Here is a 23,071-nt window from a genome sequence, read left to right on the forward strand (position 1 = left end):
ATGAGACAATTTAGCCGACAGTTGTATACATAACTCAAAGTTTGAGACAATATCAGAAATAAAGACAGAAAAGGATAAGCCATTAGGTTTTAGTTGGTAGCTAATATCATGAGTCTTAATAAAATAGCTCAGGGAGAAAATGAGTAATGAACATAAAATTTGGGCCAAAGAAAGAACAGTGGATCACACAAAGTCTGTATAGAGTAGAAGAAACCAAGAGAAGATGCTGAGAAAATATCATTTGGGGCTAGAAAGAGAAATACAGTATTATAGGAAATAAGAAAGAAGTCAGTTTCAAGAAGAGATAGAACAATATTATTATTGAATATGGCTGTGGGAGATTGGTGTAGATTGACTAGTGACTTTGAGAGGAAAATCTTACTTGTTTCTGAAATGTATCCCTAAACTAGCAATGGCATCTATATATCTCAACTACAAGTAAACCTTCATGCAATGTAATAGCAGATTCAGGAGATTAGTGTCCTATATTTAGGTTCATTTATAATTCTTTAAATAAAATATTATGGATTACTTTATAACCTTATATATGAAATAAAGTTTTTCTTCAGTTCCTTGCATACTTAATATCTGATTCTTGAAACATCCATTATGGTAGAACCAGCTGATGAATTGGCATTCAATGTCAAACTTCAAATTTGGTTTCAAATTTCATTATTCCTTCAGCTATATTACATTACATCACATAGGTAATGGCCACAAAGTGGAATAGCCATTATGCGTGAGTATGTTTCTATGTTTCAGTATCTAATGAGCCCATTTGATTCTATGAGAATCACTTTGGTTATTACTGAAAGTAGACAAGAGCATCTTGGCAGAAACTATATTTTATTGCGTCTGTTAAGCAGAAATGTAGGTAATCCAGGATCAAGGCATGACTAAATGTGTTTCTAGCTCTGTTTTAAAGCCTTATTATGCTTTGCCTAAATGTTTATAAACATTATGTTCCAGCAATGTTGGATTTAATTGAAAGCTCTCCTATAAAATGAATTCAGTCTGAAGCTACTTGTAAATGTTGTTGAGAGACGGTGGTGTCCATGTTTACAACTGCTGAAAATCAGACAGAGCGTTCGGGGTAGAGAGCAAGAGTCAATTGTAGGAAAACAAATATTTCCACTTCCTTTTAAAAAAACTTTTTGGTTATGATATACATTTTTTTAAGTCACATCCCACCACTCAGTGACAATTAATGCTAAAACATTGGTGTATATTAGTGTACATGCTTCTTTCCACTCTTTTCCTACAATGCCCATAAATTGTATCTTTTTCCAAAAAATGAGATGATATTCTTACAATATTCTTAGTTCTTTCTAAAAAAATATTTTATCTTCTATTTTGTTTTTTATACAAATGCTCTACTCTGTCAAATTGCTATAAAATAATTAAAATGCTGATTCTCAATTTTTGTACATACTATAGGCCAGTAATAAACTGTTCACCCACTGGTGCCTGCCCCATAGCACACTTTGGGTAGCCCTATGGCTCAACATCATTTTTGACATCGAGTATTCTATTGCATTGCTCATATTACAGAAATGTGTTATAATCATCCCTTCTGCCTTATTTTGGGAGAGGGGTTAGTCAGGGACAACTTTTGTAAAGACCAGAGTCAACACTTGAAGGAGCAGTTATCATCAGATGTGGACTGTATTGTATTTGAGGAGGATAAGGTATAAAATTCACTTAGTAGAAATAAAATGTATGAAATGCATAAATTTGAACCAAGTATAAAAGACAAAATAAGGGGCTTTGGAGACATAGCCAAAGCAAGGAGAAGAAGTTGGCAGAACACTAGAATGTTTTTCATTCTTCAATCTTAAAAAGAGCCAAGAACACAATTAGACCATGACCAGAAGGAGTCGTTTCCTTCCACAAAAGGTTTGTATCAGATCATCATCTTTAAAATTGGAGTACATGTGCCACGAGTACTATACAACATGTTACTTGATGATACATGGGTAAGTATGTTTTCTATATTTTTAGTATGAGTATGTATAATGTTAGAAGAATATAACTTAGCCTCAAAATTCTGATATCATGGCTGGTATCACTAAAAATAAGATTAAGTAAGAGAATTGAGAGAAAATTATTAATAATAATTTTGATATGCAAATATGGCTCTATGAAAATTATTCAATTTGGGAGAGTCTAGATTTGATACAATTTAAGGTCCTATTCATAGTCAAAATTCTATATATTTTCAGCTATTGTTTTGGAGCATAAGATATATATATATATATATCTCATAGTACTCTGGGCCCTGGGGAAATGGCTAGAAACATGGAAGAGAGATTGTTTTGGTTACTGTCACTGCCAAGCAAACCACCTTAAAATTAGTGGCCTAAAGCAGTAATTGTATTGTATTCCCTGATCATGTAGGCCAGGAATTCAGAGAGGGCAAAACAGAAAGGGCTTGTCTCTGCTTTATGTTGCCTGGGGTCCCAGCTGGGAAGCCTCGGCTGGGAGGATTTGAAGACCAGGCTGATGCTGAGACTTCCTAGACACTTATTGGCTTCACTGTGTGACGTGGCTTCTTCATAGTGCAGCAGCTTTAAGGTAGTGAGATGTTTTACAGAGCTGCTCAATGCTCCAAGAACAAGGAAGAAGTAGAGTCACTTTTTCAGACCAAATTCAAAAGTCATACAGCACCACTTCTGATGTGTTCTATTGGTTGCAAAAGAGTCTCAGGTCCATTCAGATGCAAGAGATAGGACCACAGACCTTATCACTAGATAGGAGGTGTATCAGTAGATTTGCAGCTGTTGGGACTCAGAATATTACCTCCAAGCACTTTGAACTGCAGGAAACTGTGAGGGCCTCAGAAGCAAGAAGATGATCACTCTGACTTTCACACCTTTCTGTGTGAAACATGGTCATGGTACAGCCCAGCCAGGTTCATTACCTGCTGCTCAAGACGAAGCCAATACAACAAGACACACAGTGTTACCCTGGAGAAAGAGCTTAATATTGCCATGTGAGGAGATGAGAGGGATTTCTCAAAGGCACCTCTCATAGAATTTTAGAGAAAGGGTTTTTAAATAGAGTTTGGCAGGCAAAGGGCTAGGCAATTGGGTTTGCTGATTTGCTGGGTTTGAGGTGGAATCATAGGGGTGTGGGAATTGTTTTCATGTGCTGATCAGTTCCTGGGTGGGGGTCTGATAGGTCTGGGTGTGCCAGCAAGTCTACCAGAATGCAGGGCCTGAAAGATATCTCAAAAACTAGCCTTAAGTTCCACAAGGGTGCTGTGATCTATGGGAGCAATGAAGAAAGCTAAAAATCTTTATGACCATCATCTATATGACTCCAAGTAGGAAAGCAAGCTAGAGAACAATGGCTGGTTATATATATATACATATATATATTAACTATAACTATACTTTTGCAGAGTTCAGGCCCCTACCACAGTTCCTACCTTGTGGCCCCTTATTAATTTTATAAAGGGTTGTTTCACTCATAAAGGAATTTTCTGAGCAACATTGCCTGAAAGTAGGTCATGAGACGCTCATTCCAGAGGGGTCCTGCTCCATAACTAGGGTCGGGGAGGAAGGAATGCTACACTGACAAGCCAAGCAGAATCTAAAGAAACAGATCTTGATGGGCTCACCACTTCAGTCTTTTACCCATAAATCATACCCTTTTTGTCCAATCATATTTCTTTCTACATAACCGTCCATTTTTTATCCAACCTAAGCATAAAAATATAGTTTTCCCTGGGTCTTTGGGACATTGTTTCTGAGACCTTTCATTTCACATGAAACTTTGTTAAATAAATTTGTTTTGTTTTTCTCTTGCTAACCTGTCTTTCATTACAGGAGTGTCAGCCATAGCCCTTGTGATGGGTGATAAAAAATATTAACTTTTTGCTGCTACACAGCCATTTTTTAAATAGCCTTAAAGGATGAAAGTGAGCCACATGGCATAAAGCTATGCTGTCCCATGGTATTAAATATGAAATGTCTGATTTCAAATCAAAAGTGTAGTTTATTATATCTCAAACAAGAAGCAATACAATTAATCAGAGTATGTGCCTAAACTATAGATACAGGGTTGCCATCTTAATGGTAGCTTGTTTACACCAGCAGCGAGGAAGCCTGGAGAGAGAGTGACAATGACCTGAGGACAGGTGGTGGCAGCCACACCTTACAGATGAGGTGTCTTATGCCCACCATGTGACCTGACAAAACCAGGATTCAAACACAGATTTCTCCAATCCTTATCCCATGCTCTCTTTACCACGCCATCCTGTTTTGCATTTTATTTTTACATCCCTAAAAATAAAATTGTGTAACTGAATGAAAAATAAAGTGAGAAGTGGTGATGAAATCATAAAAGGTGTTTTCCACAGCTTGTTGAGAATTAAATGTTTTTCCTTGCAAGAAGTGATCCAAAGGCTGGAAGAAGTCACAGTCAGCTGGTGCAAGGCCAGGTGAATATGGTGGATGACAGAGAGTTTCCAAGTCCAACCTCTGCAGTTTGAGCAGCGTTGTTTATGCGACATGTGGTCCAGCACTGTCTTGCAAGAGGATTGGCCTGTTTCTATTGACCAGTCTCAACTGCTTAATCACAAGTATCCTCATCATTTCTTCCAACTGGTTGCAGTAGACATCTGCTGTAATCAGTTGACCAGGTTTGATGAAGCTGTAGTGCATAATACCAGTGCTGGACCACCAAAAAGTCACCATTAGCTTTTTCTTTTTATGAATATTCAGTTTTGTACTATGTTTCAGCACTTCATCTTTATCCAACCATTGTGCTGAACGCTTACGATTGTCAAAAAGAATCCATTTTTTTATCACACGTAACAATACGGTGTAGAAATGGTTCACTGTTAGGTCATGATAGCAAAGAAAAGAAAGCTTCGAGACAAATACTTTTCTCACACTCGTTTAATTCATGTAGTACCCATCTATACAGCTTCCTTACCTTGCCCATTTGTTTCAAATGGTCCAATATTGGAATGGCAATGTCAAAACTTGCTGCTAATTCACATAATAAGTTGAGATGGATTCTCTTCCAATACAGCTTTCAGCTGACCATTATCCACCTTGGTCTCGGGTCTCCCATGTGGCTCATTTTCAAGATTAAAATTACCAGAATAGAACTTCTCAAACCATTGACATACTGTGCATTCATTAGCCACATCCGTCCCAAACACTTTGTTGATATCTTGAACTGTCTGTGCTGCATTGGTTCCAAGATGGAACTCATCTTCAAAAATAAACACGAATTTTTGGCTTTTCCATGGTTTCACAAAAATTGCTATAAAAAAATTAAAAGATAATCACAAGCCCAAACATGCTTTTGAAAGATTGAGGATGTATCTTCACAATAAAAATAAAATAGGAAGCATCAAAGTGAAATGTCAGAGATATCAACTGTCAAACTTATTATTTAAGGAAATTGGACATTTTATACTTAATAACATTTAAATTTAATCAACTAGGTTATGGAACTTTCTGAAAAGTATTTTCCATGCAAAAATGTTTAACAGTGCCCTTCCTTAGATCAATATCCCAAGGAAGAATACTTGGAATAAAGTCATTTGACAAGAATACAACAGAAGTGTCACGTAAATGCCTCTACCACATTTGCCAACTTGTTTATCCAATTTCCCACCCCCAAATTTTCTTGACAAGAAATAATTTTCTATAAATGGAAAGGAAAAAAAAAAGATGAAAAGTTCTTCAATGAGAGAGTCCTTCTATCTCGTCCATTCTAGCCAATCACTTGGTAACTTTTCATGCCAATTCTTTTGGTAGACCTCACTTTTGTGCTATTACTCAGGGTAATGAGCAGAGAGCTAATTTTCTTATATTTTTTACTATGCTGATAAATATTTTCTAGTCAATTGCAAGACTGCTAATTTTGTGGAGTATTTTTGTTTTTGTTTTTAAAATTCTATTTCAGAGATAAGGGAAATCAATAGGGAGACCTTGTATAACACATTGTTATTTATAAGCAAGTAATCCTTTGCCATGTTAGTCACACTTGAATCATTGCCAAATCAGCTTAAAACACCACAACTCAAAAAAACATAAGATCAGAATGGCAAACCAACCACTCAGAGCAGCTCTTAAAGAAGAATGAAAGATTTCATCTGAAGTTTCCTTAAAAAAGGAGAACAAAATCAGTACTCATTTAGTAAAACACACAAAAACACCTAACCTGGAAACCTAAATATTTGGTAACAGATGTTTCCATCTCTACATGGCTTTATCCTCAACTCCTTGAGAAACTGAGATTGGTTTTAATGATTACACCCTTCTTAATGGTGGTAGTCTCTTCATCAACCCCATAATCCTCTTTGAATTAAGTTCTAGGCAACAGAAACACTCTGAAACAGAAACAAACCTGAATGTTATAATATGGTGAATATTTTTTAAGTAGTGCTCCTTACTGGAACATAGTAATTCAGCCAAAAACTCTATTGAAAACTTGAATTCTTTCTGTAGGTTGGATTTATACAAATGCTATCTAGCTACTTTTTTTTTTTTAACAGAAATTTGGTTGAATCATCCATATATTTCAAAGCAAAGTATTTCGGAGGGATCTATGGTAATGAACAGTGCTTCCCAAGCTTTAATGTGCACAGAACCACTAGGAAATCTTGTTAAAATGCAAACGGTGCAAATTATGATTTTGTAGGTCCAGACAGTGTCTGGTGGGCTTGGCCTCAGTTTCTGACACCAATGCTGTAGGGCACAAGACTACATGGTGAGAAAGACACAGTATATTTTGGTTTTCATTCATTAGAAGAATTTCAAAAATAATTCTAATTATAATCAGCTTTACATGTTTCTCCATACACAAACTGGTTCAAATAATTACTACAGTTGATTCAAATAAAATAAGTTTATGTGCAGGTAAAGAAGCATTTCTGGCTTTTTACCAGAAGCACAAAGATTGGCAATATCAGAGTTAGTTCTTTAGGAGACATGAGATAAGTGATAGTCATAAGAAATGGCAAAATTACTATAGTATTTACTGAACATTTGATTAGTTCCCAGTTTTCAGTTTGCAAGGCTGAGGTTCTTGAGATGTATGTTTTCCTTACACACTGACTCTTGTGTTCTTAACCTCAGAATCAAAGAGAAATTGAACTTCAGAGTAGCCAACCACACAGACAAACACACATTGAAGCTAAATTTAATCTGTCCCAGTAGCATACCCAAATGTGTGTGAAGAAACCATTCTAGACATTTCTATCAGGGGCCCAGCCCTTCACTAATTTCCAAGCTCTGAGTTGAAAGGAAAAAGCAACAGTATGTAATTAGAGAAATCTATGATTTACACATTAACTGGCAATGAAATGCAACCCACAGAGGGGAGAATGAAATTGTGGCCAGCTAATAAGTGTCTGTACTTATTAAGGGTAAAGAAACAACCCATGAAACAAATCTAAGCCTTTCCCAAACAGTGCAGGATAATTATATTTGGCATAAGTTCCACAGGGAAGATTCAGCTTTAGAAGCTTAAAGAACTGAGAAATGGGAAGAAGAGAGCCAGCTCAAGACATAAGTAAAACATTTTTCAGATATATCACAGATGAGGGAAAGGATAATGGTGAGAAGAAAAGACACACTGAAGGCCATGGGGAAAAGCAGAAAATGAAACATGCCTTTTAAACCTCAGCCTTCATTCTGGAAGATGATGGGAAAATTTAAATTTCAAAGTCATCCACAAGAACTTGGAGAATAACCTTGATGGAAAATTTCTAGCAGGACTACAGAGATCTTTAATGCCGGAAATCAAAAGAAACAGATGAACAGTCCCTTGAAGAATTTATTCTTCTCCTGATGGTAACTTTGTTAAACACTGACTCTTATACCAGAAATGATGAAACAAATATCATTTCTGCCTTCGAGAAGTTTCAGTGGAGGGGAAAGTCTACAAACATATACGCATACACTCCAGCAGCCTATATATGCACAAGTTCGATAAAAAATCTTTTTTTTTTTTTTGTCATTGGGAGCTTTGGGTTCAAACCACAGATCTTCCACTTACTAAAAAATAAGTGTCACCTTGGACAAGACATTTCACCTCTTTAAATCTCTAGTTACTTATCTTTAAAATGGAAATGATAATATCTATAAGTCAAGACTATTTGGAGAATTAATTATAATTCATTATCATTAATTATTATATACGTATCATATTATATGAATATATTGTAAACTCAACTATTATATAATTATTAATTAATTATGATTAATTAATAACTGTAATTCAAGACTGTTGAGAGTATCCAACTTTAAAATATATAATACTTGTTGTTTTAAGCCACTAGATTTTGGGTTATTTGTTGTACAGCAATAGATAACTAATGTATGGGAGATCAACTGGAAAAGATTTGGAAGTGCCTATGCTGAAAAGTGTTCATCTTGGGAAGATACTGCTTCTGGAAGAGATGCAGCTATCTTAGTAGGGAAAGTCCTTCCTTAGAGGCTTGGTAGTGAACAGAAAGAAATAAACAAGTTTATAAATTAGGGGTCTTCCAGAAACAAAAAAGAATTACAGAGTCAGACACACTGCCCTCCCCATCTCACAAACACTCCATTAAATAACCTGCCTTTCACTGTGCCAACCAAAGAGTGCATTCTTGAACTTGGAAACATAATAAACCACCTAAATCCCAGGCTCCTCATCTCAGAAACACATGCTATTATTCACCCAGGAAAATTTAGGCCATTTAAAAATAAACAGAAAATGGAGAGCAATAGCCATAGAAAGTTATTAAGAGAAGAAAACAGAACATGAAAATCAAAACTCCTCAGCTAATGAAAATGTTCCCACAAGAGAAATCATAAAACAGAGAAAACCTATAAAATAGGACTCTGATGTGATTCAAGCATCTTTAAATAAGCATTTGTAAATATGAAAGAACATCTTATGTTAGAAAAAAAATTCGGGCTAGCAATGGGCCAAAACAGGAAGATGCAATATGAGAGAGGACCAATCCTAAGAAATAAATTGAAGAAAAAGACAAACTTATCTCAGAAATAGAGAGTAAAGTATAAGTAACCTAGGTAGAATAGTATAAACTAAAAATAGAAGAGACATTAGGAGAGGAAGGCAAGCAGCCAAGAGAAAGAAAAAGAAAGTAATAAAGACAGTGACACACAATGAAGAAGATCCGAGAAAAACAAAACAGTGAAACAAACTAATAGTTAAAAGTATTATCAAACAGAACTGTCCAGAAATAAAAAAAAATAATCTGTATGTTGAAAGGAGTCAATGTTACTAGAGGGAGCAACTTTGGGACATATCCTAGGAAACAGATGTCAATGCTATCGAAATTTTAAAAATCTGTTACTCCAGGAAAAAAGACCACATTTTTAATGAAACATAAACTCAGTAGAATCTGGACAGTAGTGGGCAAAATAAAATAATAGTGGTGCAATAATTTCAAGAAATTCAGGGTAAGGATGTATGACCCACGATTTTACATCCAGCCAACTGTCTTTCAAGTATGAAGGCCATAGAAAAACAGATTTAAACACTCGAAAACATGAGGAATATTGTACTTCTGAAGAGTTGGCTAAAGGAAGAGCTTCATCCAACTGAGAAATGGCAGAAGGATTAAGGTTAAACTTAAAAAAGAAAGAAAAGGGAAATTGAATAAATGTGTTTTATTATTTATTACTGAATGGCTAATATATGGGAACAAAGGGCATGATTTAAATTTCATAAACCAAATAGTAGAGTCCATAAAATGAAACTATAATGATGATAATAATAGTAATAATATAGTGTTTAACAATATAGTTAATAGTTGGTATGTTAATATTACCTATTAAATGCTTTTGTTTTTATTGTTATTTATTTGGCCAGGGAGTATTTTGAAAAAATAAAAATCAAATGCCTTTAAATAGGACACATGCTGTCCAAGTCCCACTGGCTCTGTACTCTTACAATCTCACTCATTTTTATTACCTGCTTGATCCCTGAAGGCATTTTAGTTGAGGCCTGAGGACACTCCTTATCATGGTGAACAAAACATATATAGATTCAGCTCAGAAGAAGCTCACATATCTACCTATATCTGATTAGCATTCCTGATCCTGATAAAGTTTCAGACACTGAGAAAGTGAGTTTCTACCTCTGAAAGCATGGGGTAGAGAAGAAAGGTTTTGAAGAATTTACTAAGGTAAATACCACTTCAGTTAGGTCAACCTTCCTTGGCAACACCCTATGTTATCACATAGATTTCCATATTTCCATTAGTACTTCTAAACTTCTTTCATCGTGGAGGATTGAAGACATAATGTTATCTTCATTTATAAAAATTAAGAAGTTATTATATCATTTATAAATGAGGCCTGGAAGCAAGAAAATACCTTTGCACTGTGATGTCAAAAGAAGAAGATTCAAAAGTAAGGGACTTTATGGTCACTGAAAAAAACAAAACAGAACTGAATCTGGATTTATTTGGAAATTGACAAGTTTTAAGAATTAAGAGATAAGATAGTGATTCCTTTCCACCAGAGGGCGCCATAGACTAGACTCCAGCAAGCGTGCTTGCATGTTTGGGTATGTAAACACAATAACCTAAGGCAGCTAGTTTTAGGCTTTATATTTTTGTAACAAGGAGAGTTTTCTAAGATCAACACTGAACATTATTGATTTGTCAATAAGGTAGGATTTGTCTTAAAGGCATTAATTTGACTATACCCTTCAGACAGTTTTACCCTCCAGATGGAAAACAAAAACAAAGCGGAAATAATGGCTTTATCCTATATTTACATGTGTTACTTCCACAAGGTTATTTATTTAGAAGCTGGATGGTGGAAAACTGCTTTAGCTACTGTAACCCCATGATGAAATCCACCTACAATTTTGCCTGTTGGGATACATCTGGGCCAAGTATTTGGAATTTGTGGGTTCTGTGGAATGGATCTAATTTCTCAGGAAGCTGCAGAAAGCAAGGCTTGTCCCTCCTGCTATTTCTCTAGCACTAGAAATTAAGTGTATCTGTCCATTTCCAACCCAGTAATGCAATGAGAAAATGCTGTCCCCTTCAGCACAGAGAATACCCCAGGTCATCACCTATTGAAAATTCAGGCTTTGCCCTGAGTCTCTGACAATCAAATGCTTGCAAGCCATGCTTTAGTTTGCTTCAAATGCTGGGCCTGTAAAGACGGATTTACCTACACTCCCTTTGTACTCTGAGGGGCAAATTTTATCAGCTGAAAGCTCACTTGCAGTCTCCTGTGAGTGTTCAGCAAGCCAAAGTGCTTGTGAAGTATAACTCCCACGCTGCTCTCGACTGGCTGATTAGGACTGAAATAGTGCATTTGAAAATGGAGCGCCATTTGAAATTCATGGGCTGGCAGAGGATCACAGCCGATCATAATTTCTCATGTGAAAATGTGATTTCCCTCCCCCTGTTTCCTCTTGTTCCACTGCTGAGGAGTATTAAGTGAGTTTTCCAGCCCGTGCCAGGGACTTATGCAAAGGTGCTGTAAGGAGACACAATTAGGAGTAACAAAGGCATGGGCTTTCCAGGCCCTGAATTTCTATGCTTACTATGGGATGGCTTTCAGGCTTATGAATTGAGGAATCCTATAGGAAGAGGCAGTGGGGAGAGGGAAGTAAATGTTTCCCAACAGCTTATGCCACTCCCCAGCCACTTTGAATAACAACATGAGCTTGTATCTAACAAGTGTCTCATAGAGGTAACACAACCTTGAGGCTGAGTAAGCATCTAAGGTCTAAATTGACCCTCCCACTTTTCCTGGGACTCTAGATAGTGGGATTGCAACTGTTTCTGTTTTCATACAGCAATTAAGAAATTACTAAAAATTCACACTTAAGTGTTTCTTACCATACAAACAAAAACAAAAGAATATAAGGAAAGTAAATAAATATTTTGTTATTTAAAAAAGGAATTAGTAAGCCATTTAACTATGTAACTAAACGTTTCACATAGCCTGTTTGTTAGCAAATATAACTTTTCTTCTGGCTTCCCTCCTTTCCCCAACAATATCCTAATTTTCTTATTCTAATCCTGCCTGATACTAGACTATTTTGCATTTTCTACAAAGCCTAAATCCTACTCTTAAAAAATTTAATTATGAGAATTCATGACTGCCACATGTTTGAGCAATTTAATGGGGAACATGGGCCCTCAACCTAGGGACTCCAGGTCAACATAAATAGTAAAGAATTGACAAGTTGTCATCAATAATTCAAGCCTCTAGATACAGACATTCAGTCTGAGTAAAGCAGTATATTCTTTTGCATTGGAATTATAGGAAACCACTATGCTTGCATTGATCCGAATCTATTTGTCAATTAAATATTTCTGACTAATAAAAATAGGAAATAAAATGGTTGCAAGACTAGATATATGGAGTGTTCCATCACCCCTGCATCCCTATCCTTCTAATTGCCTTCTCTCTCTCCTCTCCTTCACTGCATTTAAGGAACTGAACAAGATACATGTTGTCCATACTTCTCATTTCCCATTTCTTCCACAACTCCGGATTGTTGTTTTTTGCCTCTAAACTTTACTGAAACTGCTTATGTTAAAGCTACCAATGACCCTCTGCTTGCCAAGGTCAACAGAAGCCTCACTGTCCGTGTTTGATTTGCCTTTCTGTAGCATGTGGCATCACAGACTTCCTTCCTTCTCTGATTCCCTCATCTGGATTAACTTCCCCTCTCTTGGCCATTTCCTCTCTGCATCTTTCCTCTCCCTGTCCTGTGCTTACACATTCGTTTGGGTTGGAAGCAAACCAAAATATTCCCCCCACACACATACATCCCCCCCCCCCTCCCCTCCGATTGTTAAGTTAAAGACACTGAAAATGCAGGGTAACACTCTGCCTCAGCCTCTGTTTGCCTGATGCCAGGACGGAAAGCCCTACTTACTGGAGACAGCACTTGCTTCTTGGCCCAGAGAAGGCACCGGCAGGCACCAAAGGAATCTGGGGACAGATTTTGTTGTCTTTCCACATTTCCCCACCTTTTAAAAGACTGGAACAGCTCTCTCCTTTTTCTCCTCACTGTATCCAATTTATAGATCTCTGTTAAAATACTGTTTAAGCAGGGACCCTAAGCCACTGTCTTGAGAGAGAAATTCTTTTGAGTTGAGGCCTCTCTTGAAAGATGGGTACAACACATGTTAATACACTTCTGCTTGTTTTTCTTTTGCTAATCTGATTTTTGTTTTCAGGAGAGTGTTTTTAGGTTCTCAGCTAAGAACCTAAAAAGGGAAAGAAGAGAAGTTATGGTTTTTCCCCTACAGTTTTTATTCTTATCCCTTCTTTCTCAGTCCACATGCCCTGTAAGTCACTTCATCCTAACTTCAATTACCATGTCTGTAACGATAATGTTTGAATTTTTCCTCTGGTTCAGACTTCTGAAATTCAGCCTCACATTTCTATCTCCTGAATTGCCCCACCTGGATGTCTACAGTAGAGAAAATGCTATGTGTCCACCCAAACTGTTGCTTTCTCGTTTGTGTTTTGCTGGGCACGTATTTGCCAGCTTTTCCTGCAGTTACACAGGCTATGTGCTAGACATACGGCTAGTGGAATATGGGTGGCATCAACACACATCCCTTCTGCTTCTTGTCCCTGTAATGTCCCACAGAATCCTCCAAGCTCCTTCTCTTCCCTGACAGCATTGGAGGTTGGTGGTGTCACAAGATTCACCAGCCAAGAACATTCACACCAGACTTCGATGGCAGGAAGAGTAAAGCGGTGTTAGGCCACTGAGAATTGTGTTGTTAACTACAGCAGTTAGACTACTCTGATTATTTTTTCATGTAATAAAGAACTCAATATCTCTAAAATGGAACTTCTTTTGCTCCACAAACAACTTCCATGTCTCCATGAATGGGATCCCCAACTTGCCAATGGGGAAAAATTGAGTGTATGCATGAATCTCAAATAACAAATGCAGAAAAATGATAAAACGTCAATTTCAACACAGTGATTATTCCTGAGAAAAAAGTGTTGGGGAAGTAAAAAGGTAGAAGTACACAGAGGGCTTTAAATGTATTTGCATTTTCTTTGTGAAGCAGCACGGTGACTACATTATATTATTATTCCTCATCCCTCTTTGTCTTAAATATTTCTTAATACGTAAAAAAGCCCAACTGGGGAGTTAAAATATTGTAAGTCAGCATATTTGATGTGTTTTTTGACTTTGCAGAAATTGGCTGACAGCATTGATTGTAAGGTCGTCATTGGATGACTCTCTAGAAAGAGGATCATAAAAATAATGGTATTTGACAGAGGAGAAAGCGAAGGGCTAACCACTCAATTTTTCCCCTTCTCTCTAAACTTCTCTGAGCAATGAGAGGTGCTGTGTTTGTATGGTATTTTGGGAATAATTCCCATGGATTGGTCTGTGGCTATTGAGCAATTTCATTTTGATTCAAGGGAACTACATGTCTCAAAGTGCACGAAACAGCAATTAAGTAAATACCTGTCTAGAAAACTGAGCTTTGAATGTGTCAGTCTTTCATTATAAATGGGAATGCCTTCAGAAAAATTTGGCCTTCTGTAATCCTAAACCTTGCAAGCTTGTGTGGAAGTGAGGAAGGCTTTTTCAGATTTTCACACATCTTAATACTGCAGAAGTTTGACTTGCTAATTAAGTTCAGGTACTCTGCCAGTGATGTTTATTAACAGAATTTTGAATTCAGTCCTAATACTCCTGCGTGTGTTTTATTTTGGATTGAACACCTCTGCACTGAGTTGTCAATATTTTCCATTGTAATGATAAAGGAGCTGCAACAGACACACAAGATAAAAGACATCAAGCACCAAATCACATAATAATACCAGGGGCTGTATTGTGCTACTTTGTTCAGCATCAAAAAGAATTCTTTGGAGTTCTGCAGTGAAAGCAATGGGTCAAAAATTGGAATTCACTCCCAGCTTCACTAACTTACTGTATGGTGGTATGACAAGTAACTCCAAATCTCTCAGCATTTATGCACTAAAATATTTAAAAAGTTTGCAGTATTCACAGAGAGTATAACTAGGCTTAATAAACGTTTAGAAATTCCTACTAATAAGCTGCCTTTCTTCCAAAGCATTTGAGATATTAAAACTAATTAGGTGCTATCTACTTATTAAGTGCTAGATGATGAATGTTTTTACTGAGTTTTGAGATTCTGGTGAAGAAATTGTGAAGCATAATTATTGTTGGCAGTGAATAGTATACATGATGAATAGCATGAAAAAATATTTCATTTCATTCCAATACCAGATTTTAGCTATTTCACTGTAGGAATGGGAAAAGGTACTGTCTAAATTGAAAGGTGGAACCAATAAAAAGAAGCTTCAAGAGGGCTCAGGATGGACCCTCAGGATGTCATGTGAATTGAGACTGAGGAGAATGAATTTCTGTATTATCTCATTTGTATCTAGAAAAGCCAATTTCCAGAACCCAGTCTGCTTGGGAAATATTTCAGCAGCTCAGGAAGATGTATAAAATCTTCCCTTTGGTAGAGAAAAGCATGGTTAAGGGCTTGGAAGAGAATGAAATACTACAGCCATAATTTCAACATGTTACTCCCAAAGATTCCTAGAACTACCCTCTAAAGCAGGCGTCCTCAAACTATGGCCCACGGGCCACATGGGGCCCTGCCAAGGACATTTATCTGGCCCACTGGGTGTTTTTGCTGCTGCTTCCTGTCCTGCTTAGCACCCGAATAGTTCCGGACCCACACTGCGCATGTGTGGAATGTGTGCCGCACTCTCCAATGCCCTCCAGCAGTCTGAGGGACAGTGAACTGGCCCCCTGTTTAAAAAGTTTGAGAACCCCTGCTCTAAAGTCTGAAGACGGCCAGAGCACTGCAGTGCCAGTCCTCGCTTCTTCCTCTGTAGGCAGCTGCAGTGGATTAAGTCTCAGCCCTCAGCCTGACCATGTCAGCACCCACCCTGTCTCCCAGAAACTGTTAACTTTGAGAGAGAGATTTCCCTCCCCCTTTCTTATGTCCAGCTAGGTTGTACCACAGCCTACCTCATGAATTACAGGGAGCAACATGATAGCACTAGAATAAACTTGCATTTCAGTGATTTACTGGAGCTGCTAGATAAACCAAAGAATAATTATCCTTTGCAAAGCAACTATAAAATGCTTTAGAGTTTCTAAAGTGTTTTCACTCTCTGCTTATTCCAAAGTCAGAGACAAAAGACTATTTTTTTTCTTAGTGATTTTTCCAAGTATTGATATATTTGCTCCTTTCAAAGCAATTTCTGCATGCTGAGAACCATCTGTCCCCCTCCAAGTCTTAGATTCTGTTCTTGAAACTTTTTTGGGGTGAGGAAGCTAGAAAACTTGAAGAAGTCTTGTTTGAGACCTCTATTATTTTGCTTCCAAATGAATGAGAGTCAATTTTGTATGGCTTAAGCTCAATGAGGGGATGTATTGGCTTAAAAATTAAGCTGCAGGTGGGGAAAGATATCAATGATCTCAAAAACATCTGGAACTAGGAACTTAAATGTCAACAAAACCTTCTTTCTGCCTTTATTTTTGCTTTTCCTTGAGTTCCAATTTCATTCTCTCTCCTTTTAGACCACTGCTACAGCTGTGCTGATTTATATCATCTCTAATTCCTAATTAAAAAATAATCCAGGGGAAGGGCTTTGGTATGGTTGGGGTGGGGAGGGTGGTGGTGAGGAAAATAAGACACCCTGACACTCCTAGGAGAACGAAATGGTTATAGCACAGACAAGAGAAGCTCCCCACATAAAACGGATGTCATTCTTAGAAGAAATGGTGTTTGGGGGCAGGCAAAACAAGAAGTGTCCGTGGTAAAACCTCACTTAATCCTTCACCAGTTGCAATTCATGGATGAGAAATCAGCTGTAGAGTGGGGTCGTTATTTGTTCAAGGTTATGCAGCTCCTAAATGAGAGAACTGGGACTTGAACCCGGGCTTTCTATGTCCCAGGCCATTCTGTTCTCTCATATGTCACTATGCAATTTAATCTATAGGTTGGTATATGTCAGATGACACCGTAAAATTTGAAAGATTTCTTGAGAGGACCCATGGAGGTTCTATATTGTTCCAGGTTTGGGGTTGGCCTCAAAGGGCCTGTGAGAAATATTAGTAAGTCATTTTCAGAGTCAGTCTACCAACCAATGTTGATTCATTGAGCACCTTCTATAAGCCGGGTACCATGTTAGACTTTTGAGTTACAGAAAAGAGGTGGTGAAAAGACATGGTTTAACTAATTAACTAAATAGTCATAAAACATAAGTGTGCAAAAAGGAAACTGTGTGATGAGAGTATACAGAATAATATATTATGTGTGTGTGTGTGTGTGTGCACTTGCACGCGTGTGTTTGTGTGTTTATTGATTGGGGCTGTGTGGTTATGAAATTTTTCCTTGTGGAATACCCTGAGGTTATTTAAGGAACTGATTAATTCTGACAGTTGATCCTTAAATGTGTGTAGATGCTCTTAGTTTTCTTTCCAGGGGTCATCTAGCTCTGAAACTTTGATTGGAGTGTAAGAAACTTGAATTCATTTCAGGGGAAATACATTCTCATTATTAAGGACCAATTAATGTCAGTGCCTGTATCAGTTAGTTATTTCTGTGTAATAAATCAACCCCACATTTAATGGCTTAAAACAACACTAATTTATTATGTACCCATAATAATTAAATATTTTTTAAAAAACCTATTAATTACTCATGCATCTACTAGTTGGTGAGGTTTTTGCTAATTTGCGCTGGGCTTACTTGTCTGCAGAAGTCTATTTCTAGCCAAGGATGCAGCTGGACTTGGCCCCTTACTGCCAGTTGGCCCGGTCTGCTCCACACGTAATTATCTAGAGGCCCAAGTAGCCACAGAGGTAACCCTCTCTTACGACAAAGGTGGAAGTGTGAGAGAACAAGCCCAATTACATAAAGACATTTTATGTCTTTGACTGTGCCATGTTTTATGGCATCCCACTGACTGAGGCAATTCCATGGCCAAGTCCAAAGGCAAGAGGTAGGGAGAAACATTCCCCTCAGGGATGGTGGTAGCTGGGCAGAGTGAATGGTCCTGATCAGCGACCTAATCTACCGTAGAGTCCATAATAAAAGTGCATTTAAAAAAAAAGTATATTGATAAAAGTATATTCCTAGGTGATTCTAGAGGAGAAACAAATAATATTGTAGGGAAGGGGCTGACTTTTAAGAGTGGCAGATATATATTTTTGCCGCACGGGGAAACAATGATTTTTCTTTTTTAAAAAATGTATTTTCCTTTATATAGAACTTCTCCTCCATCTATTTTTATTAATTTCCTGTTAGCCACGTGATCATCTGATTCACAAAGTGCCTTCATTACATTTTTCTGGGTAAGACAGTAGGAATGTGACTTGGCATACATTTTCCCTTTTCAAATCTCAGGCTCAGAGTTGAATTAATTATTATCTTGTTTGGGCCACATTGTTATGATTAGTCTATGCAAGGCCACTTTCTTCTTTTAAATATGTAGGGTTTGTTTTCTTTTTACTGCTCATAATTTAGTCTTATTCCATGCCCTTTCTCCAGTTTTGGCAATGATTCTGAATCTTTCAATGTATGTCTTTCTGTTTATATGGTTCTTCCAAATTTTATACTGATAGTTTGTGTTATTTTTTTTTAAATCATATAAATGGCATTGTGTTACAGGCTTATTTTATTTATTTATTTATTTTTGCACTTTGCACTTCCTGGATGATATCCATTCATGTTACTATGCATGCCTGTTATCCATTACTCTTTAGTACTTGGGAATTTATGTCCAACACATTTTACCTGCTCATTCTCTCAAGGATGGAGGCTGCATTTGATTTCACAGGCTGCCATAATGAAATACTGCAGAGTGAGCAGTGTAAACAACAGAAATTTATTTTCTGGAAGTTCATGATCAAGATGCTGGCCAATTTGGCTCCTGGTGAGAGATCTCTTCCTGACTTGTAGATGCCACCTTCTAACCATGTCTTCATGTGTCCTTTCTTCTGTGTGTGCATGGAAAGAGACAGAAAATTCTTACCTCCTAAGAGCCCTATCTCCAAATACAGCCACACTGAGGGTTAGGGACACAGACATTCCGTCCATAAGATATACCTATAGGAGAAAATTTTCAGATTACTGTATCCATTATAATAGATCAGATTGTGCTGCAAGAGCAAACAACCCCACAATTTCATTGGCTTAACACAACAAAAGCTTATTTTTCACTTATCCAGCACAGGTGCTAACACAGGGGATATGCTCATTGCAGCCACCCAAGGATCTGGGTTGATCAAGACGCCATCTTGACATTTTGCTTCCATGATCAGTGCAGCAGTAGCAAGAGAGCATACATCTACTCACATTTCATAGGCCAAAGCAAAGCACACGGCCACACCAATCTTCAAAGTGGAGGAGAAAAGCAGTTCAATCTTAACATGTGCCTGGTAAGGCTGAGAGTCAGAAATATTTGATGACTAGCACTAACTTCCACAATATATGCCCAAGAGTGAAATTTCTAGATGATAAGGTCAATATGCATTTTCTTAATTCACATTACTGATGCCAGACTGCATCCCACATGGCTGTACCACTCTACTCTCTGGAGCACTGGCAGTGTGCAAGAGATCTGTACCCTCACCAATGCTCAGTATTACTTAGCTTTCTAATTTGTCAGGCTAATGGGTACAAAACAATAATCCACTGTGGATTAACTTTCATTTACCTGTTTAGCAATTATTTTGAATATGACTTCATATGCTTAATTTTGGATTTTCTTTTTGTTAAACTGTATATTCATATCCATTATTTTTCTCTTTGTTTTTCTGTCTCATAAATTTATAAGAGTTCCTTTTATAATTTAGGTATTAATCTCCTGGTGATTTTAAACTATTGCAAATTAGTTCTCCCACTCTGTCATTTATTTATTAACTTTATCTATGAAATCATTTTTTGAACAGAAATTCTTTATTTTTATAGAATTTATATATATTTTTTGTCTTATGGCTTGTACATTTGGAATTATGTTTAGGAATCATGTCCTCGCAGTTTATAATGATATTTTTCTTTATTTTCTTCCATGTAGCGTATAGATTTGTTTTTCACATTTAGATGAATCTATTTTTATATGTATTGGTATGTAGAGAAAAGTTTCATTTTCTCTTGATTATATGAGAGTTTTCCCATGTAATCTTTACTTTTCTTATTGATTTGGTGGTGCCATCTTCACTGTATATTGAATTTCCATATCTATATGAGTCTACCTTATACCTTTCCCTTCTTTATATTGGCCAATTTTTTATTTTTTTCATCAACACCATACTGTTCTTATAAAAATATTTGTGGCATATCTTAATATTCAGTAGAAAAAAATCATTTCTCTTTTCTTTCTTTTTTAATTAAAATAAACTTAGTGATTGGTGGGTGTTTATCTAGTCATGTAAGTTTTAGAGTAGATTTATTAAGTTCCTTTACAAATAAAATATTTGGTTGGTATTGAACTGAATTTATAGGTTAGTTTAAGTATAATTGACATTTTTACACTATTAAATTATCTTACTCAAGGGCAAAGATTGTCTCCCCAATGACTCCAAATATATTTTATGTGTTTTATTAGATAATTAAAATGTTCTCCATATAAATATTGTAAACTTAGTTTTTTTTTTTTTAAACTCATACATGGCAACTTTACTTTCTTATTAGATTTGATAATTTCTGATTTTTATGTTTTATGGCAGATAATACTTCTATAAATAATGACAACTTTGTAAATAATTATAATTTTATTTCTTCTGTTGTAAATATTATTAATACCACTCTTCTGTCTTTTTATTTCATTACACTGTTGGCCAGGACTTCCAGGACCATGTTAGGCATTCATGGTGAGAGTGGGCATATTGATCTCATTCCGAATTTTAAAGGGAATGTACTTAAGGTCTGCTAGAAGTAGTGTGTGCTATACATTTTTGGTATGTGAACTCTCTGAAGTGCAGAAGGTTCCCTTCTAATCCTAGTTTGCTGAGATTTATTTTAAAGTTTTAAATAAGTACTGAAATCCATCAAGTGCTTTGTCTGAATCAACTGAAAGAATAACCTCATTTTTTTGCTTTTAGTCCATTAATGTAGTAAATTAAGTTAATGTATTTTCTCACTGTAATCACTTCATGTCCTTAGGATAAGCCATACTTGGCCATTATATATTATATATAAGTACATTTTTGGATTTAGTTGGCTGAAAGTCAATTTCCTTGCAATGGCTTACAAGGCTCTATAGCACTTGGTGGCCCCCTGGGTCCCCTACCTCCCAATTATAGCTCTGACTCTATTTCCTTCAACTTTCCCTGTGCACTCACGTAGTGTCAGTCATTCTGTCTTCCTTTCTACTCTTCCAAACTGCTAGGCACCTTCCCACATCAATGCCCTTGCATTTGCAGTGTCCTTTGCCTGGAAATAACTTTTTCCATATATACAGATGGCTCCCTCCCTCACCAACTTCAGGTCTTTACACAATTTTCCATCTTCTCGGTGAGGCATTCCCTGGCATTCTTATCTACAACTGCAACCCTCCCACCTCACTCCAACATTCGCCATCCTCTTTCTTTGCTATATTTTACTGTATTAACTATATTTTCTTTTTTTCCCCTCTATTTTTGATGCTCTGGCATTTGTATTGTCACTGACTGGGGAGAGATTGCCCATGCCAGAGATAGCCAATCCTTAGAGATAGCAAAAGGCTCTCCAAGGAGCATGTCTTTCATATGCAAACTAACTGAACCAGAGCTCACACCCCTAACAATCTGCTTTATCAAGTTCTCACATACCAAGGCCAATATTTCCTCTGCCCCTAGTCAACCCAGGGCCAGCAGTCAGCCAGCTAGGGACAGGCCCTATGCCCCAAAGTCCACCAGAGTTATTTAAACTAGCCAGTCCAAAGCTGTTTACCCTGTCCTACCTTGCCCTCTCCATGGAAACCCCAATCAAGGCTGTAGCATATGCTTTCGCCTCGGCCCTTCTGCCTTCTGTTCTCCTTGGTACTTTTACACATGACCCTGCAAAACCAGCTGTATCTCTTGTATCTAGAGATCTGTGAATATGAACTTCTTCCTTCATGAAAATCATCTTGTGTCTGTATTTCTTGCCATATCTAATTAAAACAAAACTCGAGTACAAATTTTAGATCATTTACTTCTTATCACTTGGTACATAACATACTATATAGTTTACTATATAGTCTTCCCTAATCAGAACTCAAGTTCCATAAAGCAGGAATTTATTTTGGTGTTTGTTTTTTTTTTTTTTCACTTTTATAGCTCCATAATTTAAACAGTCCCTAGTAAATATTGGGCCCTCAGTAAATATTTATGAAATGAATGAATGAATGAAACATTAATGGGTAACATAAATCTAATATTTTTCTTTCAAGTACTAGTTTCAAAACTAGATAAGGAAAATGAGAGGCAATCAATGTTGACATTTTGATACATTTTCTAGTAATCAATTTATGCATTTTTATTTACAGCTGACTGAATGTTTTCCTCTGACAACAATCATTTGAATGTTTGCTGAGCAGCTGCTAACTCTGTACCAGACACTGTGCTAGGTACTGGGCAGGCAAGGATGACAAATATAAACACTAGTCATTTATGTCCTTATGCAGTTTTTAGTCTTCAATTTTTTGATCTCCTATATGTTATATTATAGGCAATCTCCCTTGTTTTAAAAATAAGATTTATATAAAAATTAATTTTAACAGCTGAACAACAGAAGATTTAAAATAACTTTCCATCCATTACCTTCAGTGGCTGGACTTGCTTTGTTTATAGACACAAAGTTTAAATTAGCTGCCAGTAATTTAAAAGTTGGTTGATTTAACATTAAATAATCCAGATTTCTACCTGCTCTAGAAAAATGGGAAATTCTAAAATGAAAGGTACTTGTATCCTCAAAAGGAAACTTAGAGCTGAGTGCCAGCATCAAATTCAGACTCAGTATTGGCTTGTCAGTAGGGTCCTCTTTCACCTGCCTGTTTTACTCATTTATATTAACTAGCCTCTACTCATTTTGAATTTGTGACCTCTGTGTAGAATAATACATTATATG

This window comes from Microcebus murinus, chromosome 1 (assembly GCF_040939455.1).
Source record: "Microcebus murinus isolate Inina chromosome 1, M.murinus_Inina_mat1.0, whole genome shotgun sequence".
NCBI lineage: Eukaryota > Metazoa > Chordata > Mammalia > Primates > Cheirogaleidae > Microcebus > Microcebus murinus.